General features: G+C 38.8%; 1 protein-coding gene and 1 pseudogene across 2 annotated transcripts in view; both read right to left on the bottom strand.

The window, feature by feature from the left end:
• LOC117595149 overlaps positions 1–5,090 on the bottom strand; it is a 25,682-nt pseudogene extending 20,592 nt beyond the window's left edge.
• The window catches only part of LOC105012862 (protein NLRC3-like), a 133,037-nt gene that overhangs the window by 32,211 nt on the left and 88,031 nt on the right, over positions 1–12,795 (bottom strand). The gene's annotated exons all lie outside the window — the stretch shown is intronic.

The raw sequence follows: 12,795 nt of genomic DNA, 5'->3' as shown, positions 1-12,795 counted from the left end.
CCAGTCACTGTCCAACCCCTAGTTAATACAGACCCAGTCACTGTCCAACCCCTAGTTAATACAGACCCAGTCACTGTCCAACCCCTAGTTAATACATACCCAGTCACTGTCCAACCCCTAGTTAATACAGACCCAGTCACTGTCCAACCCCTAGTTAATACAGACCCAGTCACTGTCCAACCCCTAGTTAATACAGACCCAGTCACTGTCCAACCCCTAGTTAATACAGACCCAGTCACTGACCAACCCCTAGTTAATACAGACCCAGTCACTGTCTAACCCCTAGTTAATACAGACCCAGTCACTGTCCAACCCCTACTTAATACAGACCCAGTCACTGTCCAACCCCTAGTTAATACAGACCCAGTCACTGTCCAACCCCTAGTTAATACAGACCCAGTCACTGTCTAACCCCACACTCCCCACTAGAGAAATATCAGTCCTATCACCACATCATAACATTCCTAATAATCAGTTGCCGGTGAATACCAGTGAAGGACAGACACATACTCAGAATATCAACATGATTTTAAATGTCCTAATTATCAGTACAAAAACATCCATATCTCTGATTGGCTCTAAACATTAACATTAATATTTCATGTGTTGACATTCCATTCATGGGTGTCATGGGAAGTTCATAATTGATGAACTTTAAGCATTTTAGGACAATAATGCATTACAACAAGACTATTATTATTTAGTTAATCCAGGGAGGTCAGGGCACACCAAGGAACACGTCACATAAATGTTACTTGAAACAATGACAGACAAGATACATTATGGCAGTAGAACCTTAAATAAGGACTAAACAAGGGGGCAAACAAGGCACAAGTGACAAGACTAAACTAGACAGGTGAGAACAATAAATACAGTGAAAAAAACAGGACACAGAAACTGAAAACCAGAACTGAAATACACAGATCAGAGAAACATAACAGTTATAATACTGCTGTGTATACTACTTCATAAACTAAATGTAGTATTCGTTGCTTTCGGTATCAGTAAAAACTCACTCTGCTACATTCCATTCAATGTATGAGTAAATACTGTTTTCTTACTCAACATTCCCAGAAGTGAACTTTACTTACACAGAGTATTCAGAGGTTATGTGCTATTTATTTTACTATTATTGTACCACAATAATCACTACTGGAACCTATAGGTCTATAGGTCTTTAATCCTCCTCAGTACCACACCATTACCCCTGGAACCTATAGGTCTTTAATCCTCCTCAGTACCACATCATTACTACTGGAACCTATAGGTCTTTAATCCTCCTCAGTACCACACCATTACCCCTGGAACCTATAGGTCTTTAATGCTCCTCAGTACCACATCATTACTACTGGAACCTATAGGTCTTTAATCCTCCTCAGTACCACATCATTACTACTGGAACCTATAGGTCTTTAATCCTCCTCAGTACCACATCATTACTACTGGAACCTATAGATCTTTAATCCTCCTCAGTACCAAATAATTACTTCAGATGACTGAATCTGTGATATTAAAGTCCATAACCATGAATGTCTAGTACTCACCAATAAGTATTTAGTTTCCCTGTTCACCTGCTCTGTGTGTTGCTGTGGGTTCCCTCCTGTCCTTCTGATATCTGTATCTGACAGTAAACATGTACAGTCATGTGACAGACAAAAACACTGTTTGTACCTGTTGGACTGGTTGTTCTAGTTGGGCACATTCTCATGAGAAACCCTTTTGTCACTCATGTCACACCCTCTGGTAGGTAACCTACTGTCTTGTCCTCTGGTAGGTAACCTACTGTCTTGTCCTCTGGTAGGTAACCTACTGTCTTGTCCTCTGGTAGGTAACCTACTGTCTTGTCCTCTGGTAGGTAACCTACTGTCTTGTCCTCTGGTAGGTAACCTACTGTCTTGTCCTCTGGTATGTAGTCAACTTTCTGGGGCTATATAATAATATATAATAAATATGGTACAACCTTTTCTACTATAACGATACACTGTAAAAAAAAAAATATATATATATATATATTGTTTTTACAGTATAAAACTGCCAGCTGTGGTTGCCAGAACTTCACCGTAATAAATACGGCAAAACATTTTCCACTAGTACGATACACTGTAAAAAAGAAACATATATATATATATTGTTTTTAAAAAGCCAACTGGACCAGTTGGCTTTTTGGCAACTGGTCCAGGATGTCAATCTGACAATACAGTGTATTTTGAGGACATTTAAAATGAATATTCCATGAGCTATGGGGGTCGCAAGACTTAAATAAGGATTTCCTTGATGAAGGATTTATGGGATACGTTGAAGATTCACAGTTAATTCACATGTGTTCAATAACCATGTCTCTGTCATTAACAAATACGGCGATGGGTGGAAACACTAGAGGTCACTTGAAATGGCAATGCATATTAGGTAATTATATTGTAGGTGCAGCTTAATATATACTCAATTCCTTTAAGCAAGTATTGTTCATGTATTTGAGTTAAATGTACTAAAAATAATTGGGGATAATCTGTCTCCTAAAATGGATTGAGTAATGTCGTACTAATGTTTGATTTAAAGTGAAGTCTATATTTTGAGTTTATACAAAACAGTACCAGTGTTGAGTACAGAGAAAACATGGCAAATAAGTGGGGTATAAGCAAATACACTACATAAATGAAATCATAATTTTAAGTGAAGTAGGGTTGAAATTCTTCATTCTTCATGGTGAGAACTACACTGTGCCAAATACCCCTGTTTCGTAGTCCTAGTTATCTTGACACCTCTTATGAATGTCGCCAATTCCAGGCCAGTCGTGAGAACTACAGTCTTTAATTACTCAACACTCTAAAGACGGTTTATGTCACAACTTTTCACGAAGAGGAACCGCAAAGGAACTGTCAACAGTCAAGAACAGTTAGAATCCTGACTGGCAACAGCTCCAGCTTGGGACATTCTTCTACTCTTCCCTACTTTTATGGAAATCCCACCACCGGACATCAGGACACATCGCAACACACAAACCTCACCGTTGTTAAAACAATTGTCAAAGTAGTGTACACAAGTTCGACAAGAAAAAGCTTGCAATTGTATGTACAGAAAGTTCTACTCAACTTGGCTTAAGCCAAGAGTTCTACCAACAAACTAGCCAAAGCTTGTGAAAGTACAGTAGACAATAAATGTACAATGTCAAACTGTAAAAATCTAGAGCGGTCCAAACATTACAGCAAGTTATACGCTTCACATTTAAGGAAGCTAAAGGTGTTAGGATAAATTCAAATACATATTAAAATGATAAAGGTAAAACAGCAACATGTTTTTTATTTGTAAAATATGCGGCACACTTGCAAAAAAGATCTCCAAACTAGTAATTACTTTTGTAGTTGTATAAAAAATTTGCATACATGTAACCAACTTGATATTTGGAATCATTAATAACACTTGCCAACGTAAAACACTGTCTCTAAAAGAGGAAATTATTTTTATTTGTAAATCACAGTCTGCAGTAGTATATTTCACAGTGTTTGCAAGCGGATATACCCATGAGGACTCTGATTGGCAGGCCATACCTTTTTCTTCCAATGAACTGAATGCATCGTGAACGTAACATTTTCACCTTTTAACCAATCTGAGTAGATTCTGGAACACGCAGTGGCAGAGTTTCAACCGGTTTAAACTCATAGTTATGCAGAGGAAGAAAAACAGGGTTAACCACGGTCAGCTTCTCGTACCTCTGTTTTTGATGGAATAACAAACCTTTTAGATGATTTTTCCACCTAGCCTGATCAATGTACAAAGTTTTACTGAAGTCTACTAGCTAAATAACTAAAATGTAAATCTAGCAACTAGCAAGAAATGTACATGGCTACTTAGTATTTACCATGAGAATAATAGAAATTCACTTTACACAATTCATATTTTGTATTACACTAGTTTGGGTGTATACATACCAATTGAATATGGCTCACATGATAACATATAGTTTTTGTTTATCACTTAAAGCTCTTGCATTTGTTCTACACATTTGTTTTATCTGCTAGGGCTGTCATCACTGTTTTCTTTTTACTTTATAGGAATTATTGCTCCAAAGGACAGGGTACAGTTTCAGCATGAAACATCACATACAAAATTCCTAGCTAATTACTATTTTTCCATCGTCATAATTTAGCATGTTAATATTCCTATACCTTTTTCAATCAGTTTTTTTCAATCAGGAGTATTATTCCTATTCCTTTATCAAACAGTTTTTTGTAGTTTTCAAAAGCATTCTTGCATTGAACTAACTGGAATAAAGGTTTGGTATAGTATCACCAACGGAGGTACAAGCAGGTAGGAGAAGCTGACCATGCTGAAACCTGTTTTTCCTCCTCTGCAATACATCACTATGAGTTAAAACCCTTGTGTTCCAGAATCTACACTGATCGGTTAAAACATGTAAATGTGACGGACTCACCATGCACTCAGTTCATTAGTTATGTCATGCTTATCAGAGTCCTCATGGATATATCCGCTTGTAAAAGCTGTGAAACATACTTCTGTAGACTGTGATTTACAAATACAAATATTTTTGTCACAGTTCTAGCAAAATGTTAGTAACAAAACTCTGAGTGTCCTTATTTTACGTTGGCAAGTGTTATTAATGAGTAGCAAGATTCCACATATCAAGTTAGTTAAACTATGCAGAACATTTTTATACAACCACAAATGTAATCTCAAGTTTGCAAATCTTTTTTACAAGTGTTTCCAAATAAAAAAACTTTTGTCAGTGTTTTACCTTCATATAAAAAAGGATATGCACCCATTTTAGATGTGCCATTGTTTTATTTATTTAGTAAGATAAATTAGTCATCTGTTCCAATCAAATATGAAACAAACATTCTCGAAACATATTTTTTCTTTCTACACATTTATAAACAAACCTGTCGTTGGCGGCGCCGTGTCCGCTGTTTGATGTCCCTCTTTGCTGCTTTGTCCAGATCGTCCAACGAACAATGTTTCTCCCTTTGTGTCCAGTATCGGCTTGCAGCTGCACCTGAGAAGTCATTTGTGGTGTTTTGGCAATTATAATATGATTTAAAATCTTACCTTATCTTACCTTCAAAGTCCCGCTCCATTCTTCATCAATACATTTTAGACTAATCTGATTTACCACTAATCCCAGCACACCAGTGTTTTCGACTGTTCTACCTGAGATATGAAAGACCAAAGATTCATTTTTTCAGTACAGTATTGGAGCCATCTATCACAGATGATGTACCAATGCAGTAAAGCAATAAGTGTGAAAATCTTTTTGCCATTCCCCTTTCACTAGCTTAACAAATAGATATGTCTAAAGATGGTAATTAATGGTAATTAACAAGTTATTAATCAAGTTAAACTCAATGACAAGGTGTTAACCAATTCATATAACTAGGTACAGTGTTTTTTGTAGATTTATTTCCACCAAATTATACATCCCCAAAGCCCACAATCCAGACAGCCTGACACTACTCTTGTTAAAGACATTTGAATGATGAAAGTCAGTCAAATGACAGACTTGAGTCAAGTTGCATTGATGTCAAAGCACAAGGCAGATGATCGCCAACAGAGAAACTGGCCAATGCAGCAGTGTGCACCAAGTGCAAAGAAATTTGTGGACACAAGCTAAGACAAAAGCAGAGAGGAAATAAATTGAGACTGAAAATACACTGTTTCATTTGCAATTACTTCTGATATTATTTGCCTTCCCCGTAAAAAGCTGTTTTTCATATCAAATGAAGATAGAGAGGATCTGCAAAAGGTTTTCACATTATTATATCCATTAAGAAACCAAACATTTGCACACATGTAGATCAACCGGTTGGAGAAGACCAAAGGTTGATTCAAGTAAACAAAAGAACTCCTGTACCCAGTCTGCGTAACTTGCAATAAGAATTTGATAACAACAGTGAGTTTTACTCAGATTGTAAGCAAAGAATACTACATTTAATTCATGAAGGCTGTAAGTAGTGTGACTCTGTATTTTTATGATGTCATTGTGTAGACTTTTCACAAACTATTTTACAGTATTTTTAAGATACAAAATACAAAAAACGAAAGTATTTTGATACAAAATACAATGACAAAATTATATTTTGTATTTGAAATAAATATTAGAAATACATGTATCATAAATACTGCCCATCCCTGTCTAACACCATGTAGATACATTGGAAACCAAGTCTTAGAACTACCCTAACCTACCCAGTGGTTTTTGGACTTAATAGTAAATATTTCACTTACTTTACCGTCTATAGGTCTGGCCAATCATTGGTGTCTATGAAGAACAAAAACATACAGTGTACTCATTAATTTACAGTGAAATTGCTAATAAAATGACCAAATTGTACCACAACAAGATTGCCATATTATATTAAAATAGCAAGCTATGTATCCATGATCCACTCTTGGCCACATGATAGCTAAAAGGTTTTAAATAAGAAAACTGGCTACCAGTCTTGATGTCAGCTTCTCTACCAACATTTTCCTATTGAACTAGCTACCATTTCCAAAACTCAACAGTGAAGTTAACTAGAAAACGTTAGCTAGCTAAGGCAGTTAACGAAGGAGTACTGCCAACATTGATTCAAGGCAAACATACGTAATTTACTGATATACTGTACGGTACACTCTGCACCAATGGAAGTACCAAGTCCTTACCATGGAGGTGTGATGTCCGCCGCCGCGCTCCACTGCTCCTGAACGCACCCCTTCCTCCACGGCTCATGAACGCACCCCAGTCATCAGCTCCCAGTCACCCTCATTCTGAACACCTGTGTCCCCACCTGTGTCTGGTTTAAGCCCCTATTTAGTTTGGTTCAGTTCTCCCTTACCTTTGTGAGGTATTGTTTGTCACGCCGTCATTCACGACTGAGCCCTCTAATTTCGCTATCGCCTAGTGCTACATTTGTATCGATTTCCCGTGTTTTGACCATTGCCTAATCTGCTCCTCGACTCTGTCTCTAGCCCTGTGATTTTGTATTGTTTCGTATCTCGTGATTCTGACCCTAGCCTGTACGACCGTCCTTCGCCTTGCCCTAATGGGAGTTCTTCTCCCAGAATAACCGCCTGCTCTGCAATTGGAACCAGCCTCTCCCTCGCCCCCTTTCCCCATTCATTACAGGAGGATCCGAATTTCTAAATCTGGAAGTGCACCAGCAAAGCTGGCAGTTTTGTCTGCTGCTAGACTACGTTTATTTGGTTGGACAAATGACAAAGTTGTTGAGTTCATTTCATAATGTACTTCGGAGGTAACTTTAAGCCTATGGAAATACATATTTTGCCTTGGGGAAAAATAAAACTTAATATTATGACAAAGTGTGACAGTTCATGTGACATTACTGACAAAATGACACTTTGCTACAATGTAAAGTAGTGAATGTACAGCTTGTATAACAGTGTAGATTTGCTGTCCCCTCAAAATAACACAACACACAGCCATTAATGTCTAAACCGCTGGCAACAAAGTGAGTAAACCCCAAAGTGAAAATGTCAAAATTGTCCCCAAAGTGTCAATATTTTGTGTGGTCACCATTATTTTCCAGCACTGCCTTAACATGGGCATGGAGTTCACCAGAGTTTCACCGGGTGCCACTGGAGTCCTCTTCCACTCCTTCATGATGACATCACAGAGCTGGTGGATGTTAGAGACCTTGTGCTCCTCCACCTTCCATTTGAGGATGCCCCACAGATGCTCAATAGGGTTTAGGTCTGGAGACATGCTTGGCCAGTCCATCACCTTTACCTTCAGCTTCTTTAGCAAGGCAGTGGTCGTCTTGGAAGTGTATTTGGGATAAATTGAAAGCTGCATTGATCCTGATTGTGCAATAGATCTTTCTCTTGTTCCTATGATCTCTTTTTGAGATGCAAATTCATTTATAACATTTTTGACATGCATTGTTATTCTGTCTCTCACCGTTCAAATAAACCTACCAATAAAATTATAGACTGATCATTTCTTTGTCAGTAGGCAAACGTACAAAATCCGCAGGGGATGAAATAATTTTTCCCTCACTGTAAATGTTTGAAAGCCGTTTTCATAGTTTTATCCAAGGTGAGGTGATCCTCTTATAGATGTAGTGGGGGAGTTTGGAGTCGGTCTGTCTGGGTGGGAGAAACAGGGAAGCTTGACTTAGTTCTGGGAGTCTTTAACAGAAGCTCCTAGCAAACCTTCATGCTTTACTGTCTGAAATACTAATGGTATAATTAGTAGACTGTTAGGTTATTTTGGAGGATTTTGAATCGTGTTGGTATGTAAATATGTTTTGTATTGTAACTTTATTACTTGATTGGAATAACTTGTATTACTTTGGAATATAGATTACTGTGGCATTCCTCGTTCATCTTCATACTCAAGCTCGTAGTGCTACTGTAAGCTTCTGTTTGTTTTTTTCCTTGTGTTCCTTAATGTGGCTTGTCACTTTTGGTTCTGATTGATTTCACCTGTTTGTTGTTCAGTCCTCGATAGCTCCCTATTCAGTTTGCCCTCTTCTGTTAGCCCTTGGTCAGTCATTGTGTCGTTTGTCTATCCCAGCCACCAGTCTGTGGTTTTTCCTGGCCTGCCTGTTTTCTGTTTGTACCTGCCCCAGTTTCCCCCATTAAAGAAACCTTCCGTTGCACTTAAAATCCGTGCTTGGGTCCTGCTTCACCTCATCTCATGACAGCTACTGGTAATTACACACACATAAGTAAGTCTAAGCAACCAGACTTGGTGTCCCTGAGTCCTGTATTCTTGAAGCAGTCTGGTTAGACCCGGGAACAAATGCCATTTAACTGTATGGTTTGTGTTAAATGACCAACACCTTATGTAGAGGCTAAGCCCAAGCTTTAAGCCCCTTAGGTGTTGTTCCACAGGTAGTGTAATTGACGCACTTTTTACCTTTTTTGATCAATGAAAGTCCAAGTCATATTTGCAGTTATCACCATTGGTTCCATTTATTTCCATGAGATATTAGTTTGTAATCCAGACAAATTACTGCTTGTATGTATGCTTGCGTGGTGTTGGTATGTGTATGTGTCCGTGTGTGGTGTGCGTGTGTGTATGTGGTCAAAAGCTGTATGTGCTTCCGGGTTGCACCCTGAGGTCCACCCGAACTGTTTTCAGCTAGAGAAACCAAGCCACTGCAACTTTGAGCCTCCTCCAGTCGGAAAAGTAGCTCATAAGACGATCCGTAGCTTGAAGGGAATCATCCACCACAAAGTTCACCAAGGCCTCTCTTTTGACATCTGGATCATTGGAGTCCACTTTGAGATCACTATCATACCTTGCTGGCCGGTCCAAAGAAACCTTGGACCCTCCAGCAAACTACTGTTCTTTAGAAGGTCAGGTACCTTCAGTCCTCTGGATGCAGCATCAGCAGGGTTGTCTTTAGAGCTTATGTGCCTCCATTGGGAAGGATTTGAAACCTCTGTTATGGCAGAAATCCTGTTTGCCACAATGGTTTGGAATCGCTTGTCCTCGTTACTAATATATTCTGGAATAATCTGTAAGACTGCCCGGCTATTGCTGATCCATTTTTCCAGTATGAATCCACCTCTTTTACAGAGAGTATTGAGCTCTTTAACCATCTGAATAGCCTCCATGAATCGAGTGAGAACTCGAAGGAGTTGAATAAAGGAAAGGGGGCAAGGATAGAGCGGAAAAGAGGATGGTGCAATGAAGAGAAGCAGAAAAGTGGAAGTGACAACAGAATGGGGAGATGAAGAGGAGAGGGGGACAGGAACAGAGGGTAGAGAAGTAAAACTGGATCAGAGGGGACAGAGACTCCCTGAAACACAGGAGAAGATGTGTGTGTTTTCTATCCATGTTTCTATCAGGTTCTGTTCACCTCGTGTGCTACATGGTTCTCTTTCTTCATGGTTAGTAGATCAGTTGACAGGAGGAGGTTCACTAAGTTTCTGTTGTTAGACGGTCAACTGTCACTTCAATCCAATGGCTTTGGTAGTCTGTGTTTAGTAAACTATTTACAGCATTCTATCTGTCCACGTCCACACACACTATATTTTCAACACAAACTTGATTAATCTGTTTTAAAACACCTTTATTTATTCTGTCTAATTTGAGACATGTAATTCATTTACAGAAGCAGTCATATTTTGTCATCAATTAAATTAACATTTTACAGACATCACTCTTTACAAACACTAACAATAAACAATAACAACCAGATGAATGATTTCGCAAACAAAAACATCAAAACAACATCATAATAATAGAAAATTGAATAAGAAAATATAAAAAGAATAAAAACAGGATGATAACATAGGAAGCTAAAAGGCTGTGGTCATTTTGAATAGCTCAGCATGAAACAAGCTTTGAAGTCTATTATTAAGAAGTGGAAGGTATTTGGTACAACATAGACCCTCCCTGGGTCAGGACGTCGCTCCAAACTGGATGAAAGAGCCAGGAGGAAACTGGTCAGAGAGGCTCAAATATTGACACTCTTCTTTGATGTGCAAAGTTAGATGTGCAAAGTTAGTAGAGACATATCCCAATAGACTAAAGGCTGTAATTAAAGCAAAAGGTGGTTCAACAAAATACTGACACAAGGGGGTGATCTTTTTTCCAACTCAGTGATTCTGTTTTTTAATTTGTAATTTTTTTTTCAGACAAGTTGGTATTATATCTAACACTTGGATGTTATAAGTTGTTAATACAGCTGAATAAAACAAAAATAGTTTTTGTCCGTTTTCATTTCAGGCTGCAAAGCAACAAAATGTGATTATTTTAAAGGGGGGTGATTCTTTTCTATACCCACTGTAATAACCAGGTTATCGTGGTGACAGTATAGAGTCCTTGTTAGACTGTGTAGTTCTGATGGTCCACAATAAAGAAACACGCAAATTCATTACATTTCACAGTGGACATGAGTTCTGATGCTATCTGCTTTATTGAGTTTGTAAGCCTGTCGACCATGACAAATAGAGTGCGGGTATTGTTGATATTCTTGTTGGTCATTCCCGATAAATGTTGCCGTCTGGCCCTGCGTAACTCATGGTTGAAGCTACCAAGGCTTTGTTTATAGATGTCATGGTGAATTTGAAGTTTAGTTTTCCTCAACTTAAGTTCCACTTTCCTACATTCTCTTTTCAGGGCGCTTAGCATCATGGTGGTTCTCCATGGTGTTTTCTGTTTGCTCCTAGTTTTCTTTACCTTTCACCGGTGCAACACGATCCATGACATTCAATATTTTGGCATTAAAATGATCCAGAAGTACATCAACTGACTCAGCATTTATTGTTGGAGAGATAGCTATGGCTTCCATAAACTGAGCATTGGTACTCTCATTAATGTACCTTTTCTTAACAGAAACAGAGTTTACTGGAACATTCGGGATGATAAGAGATTCAAAAAAGACATAGAAATGATCAGACAGGGCCAAGTCTTTAACCATGACAGAGGAAATATTGAGACCTTTAGAGATAACCAGATCTAGAATGAGGCCTTGAGTGTGACAAATCCCCTGTTATAATAAACAAGTTATAATCAACTGATATAACAGAGAGTAGTTCAGCAAAATCATCAATAAAATTTGCAGAATATCGTGGAGGTCTGTAAATGGTTAAAAACAACATTTTGGGGGTAACCATCAATGTAAAACGGAGGTATTCAAAATAAATAACATTACCTAGTGTATTTTCTTTGTATTGGAATGTATCTTTGAATAGGGCAGCCACTCCTCCTCCTTTCCTACTATTTCGACACGTATTCATATAGCCACATTTTTCAGGTGCTGTCTCCTTTAGAATTGTGGCACTAAAATCTTCTGTTTGCCATATTTCAGTGAGAAACATAAAATCTAGGTTGTAGGATATTATAATGTAATTTACCAAGAATGATTTGTTGGCGAGAGATCTGATATTAAGTAAAGCCAGCTTAATAGATATATTAGGGGTTCCTGGACTAGTGGGTTGATGTGTTACAGTTAACAGATTAGACCAGTTTACTTTAAGGGTTGCATGCTCACGGTTCCTTCTACTTTTAATCGACACAGGATCAGAGATACTGGATCCTAGCTTGTACTCAAAACAGTCAGCATTGCTATTTTCACAATAGCAGGGACCCGAAGCACATCACAGAGTATATTCTATGATTTGTGGAAATTAAGGGCAAGGTTGTTGGACATAGGGAAAGATGAGCTGTTCTCTTTGGTTAGAACTAGCTCCCTGTGACGACTGCGCCCTCTGCTGCCTCACCTCCCCCTGCAGCAGGCAGGCTCCAGCATTCGACGTCACCGGTCTTCCGACACCACCGTCCATCTCATTCATGCATTTCACCTGTTGTCTTGTTTAGCGCACCTGGTTCTCATCCTCATCATTCCCCCCAGTATGTATGTTCCCTCTGCTTCCCCTGTCTTTGTGTGTTATGGTCTCTCTTGGAAAGAGCATTGTTTGATTGGAGATTGTGGTGGAGGGGGTGGGGGGGGAGGAGTTGTTGTGCCCCCGTTTGGGACAAGGACAACTTGTGGAAGCATTGGGTGATTTTAGTTATAGGGTCAGGAGAGGGAGGTTGGATACTCTGCCTTTGAGTACTGTCCTTCATGTTTATCTTGTTTGGAAATGGCATTCCAAGAGCCTGACGCAGATTGGCACCAAGCAGCCGGGCATCCCATGTTTGGATGAACACCATCAGGTCTAAAGCAGTCATGGTTAGGTTTTCAGTCTTTGCCATTCTGATATGCTTGGTTATGTCACCCCCAATCAAGGTAGTATCTAGCTAATCAGATGTGGAGTTAGCAAACTTTCTTCTTTCCCTCGTCCTATCAGTGGTTTTAGGGCTATTTCTTGGATTTTGTTTAGCCA

This window comes from Esox lucius, chromosome 11 (assembly GCF_011004845.1).
Source record: "Esox lucius isolate fEsoLuc1 chromosome 11, fEsoLuc1.pri, whole genome shotgun sequence".
In the NCBI taxonomy this organism is placed as follows: domain Eukaryota; kingdom Metazoa; phylum Chordata; class Actinopteri; order Esociformes; family Esocidae; genus Esox; species Esox lucius.
This window is presented reverse-complemented; position numbering and strand designations above follow the sequence as displayed.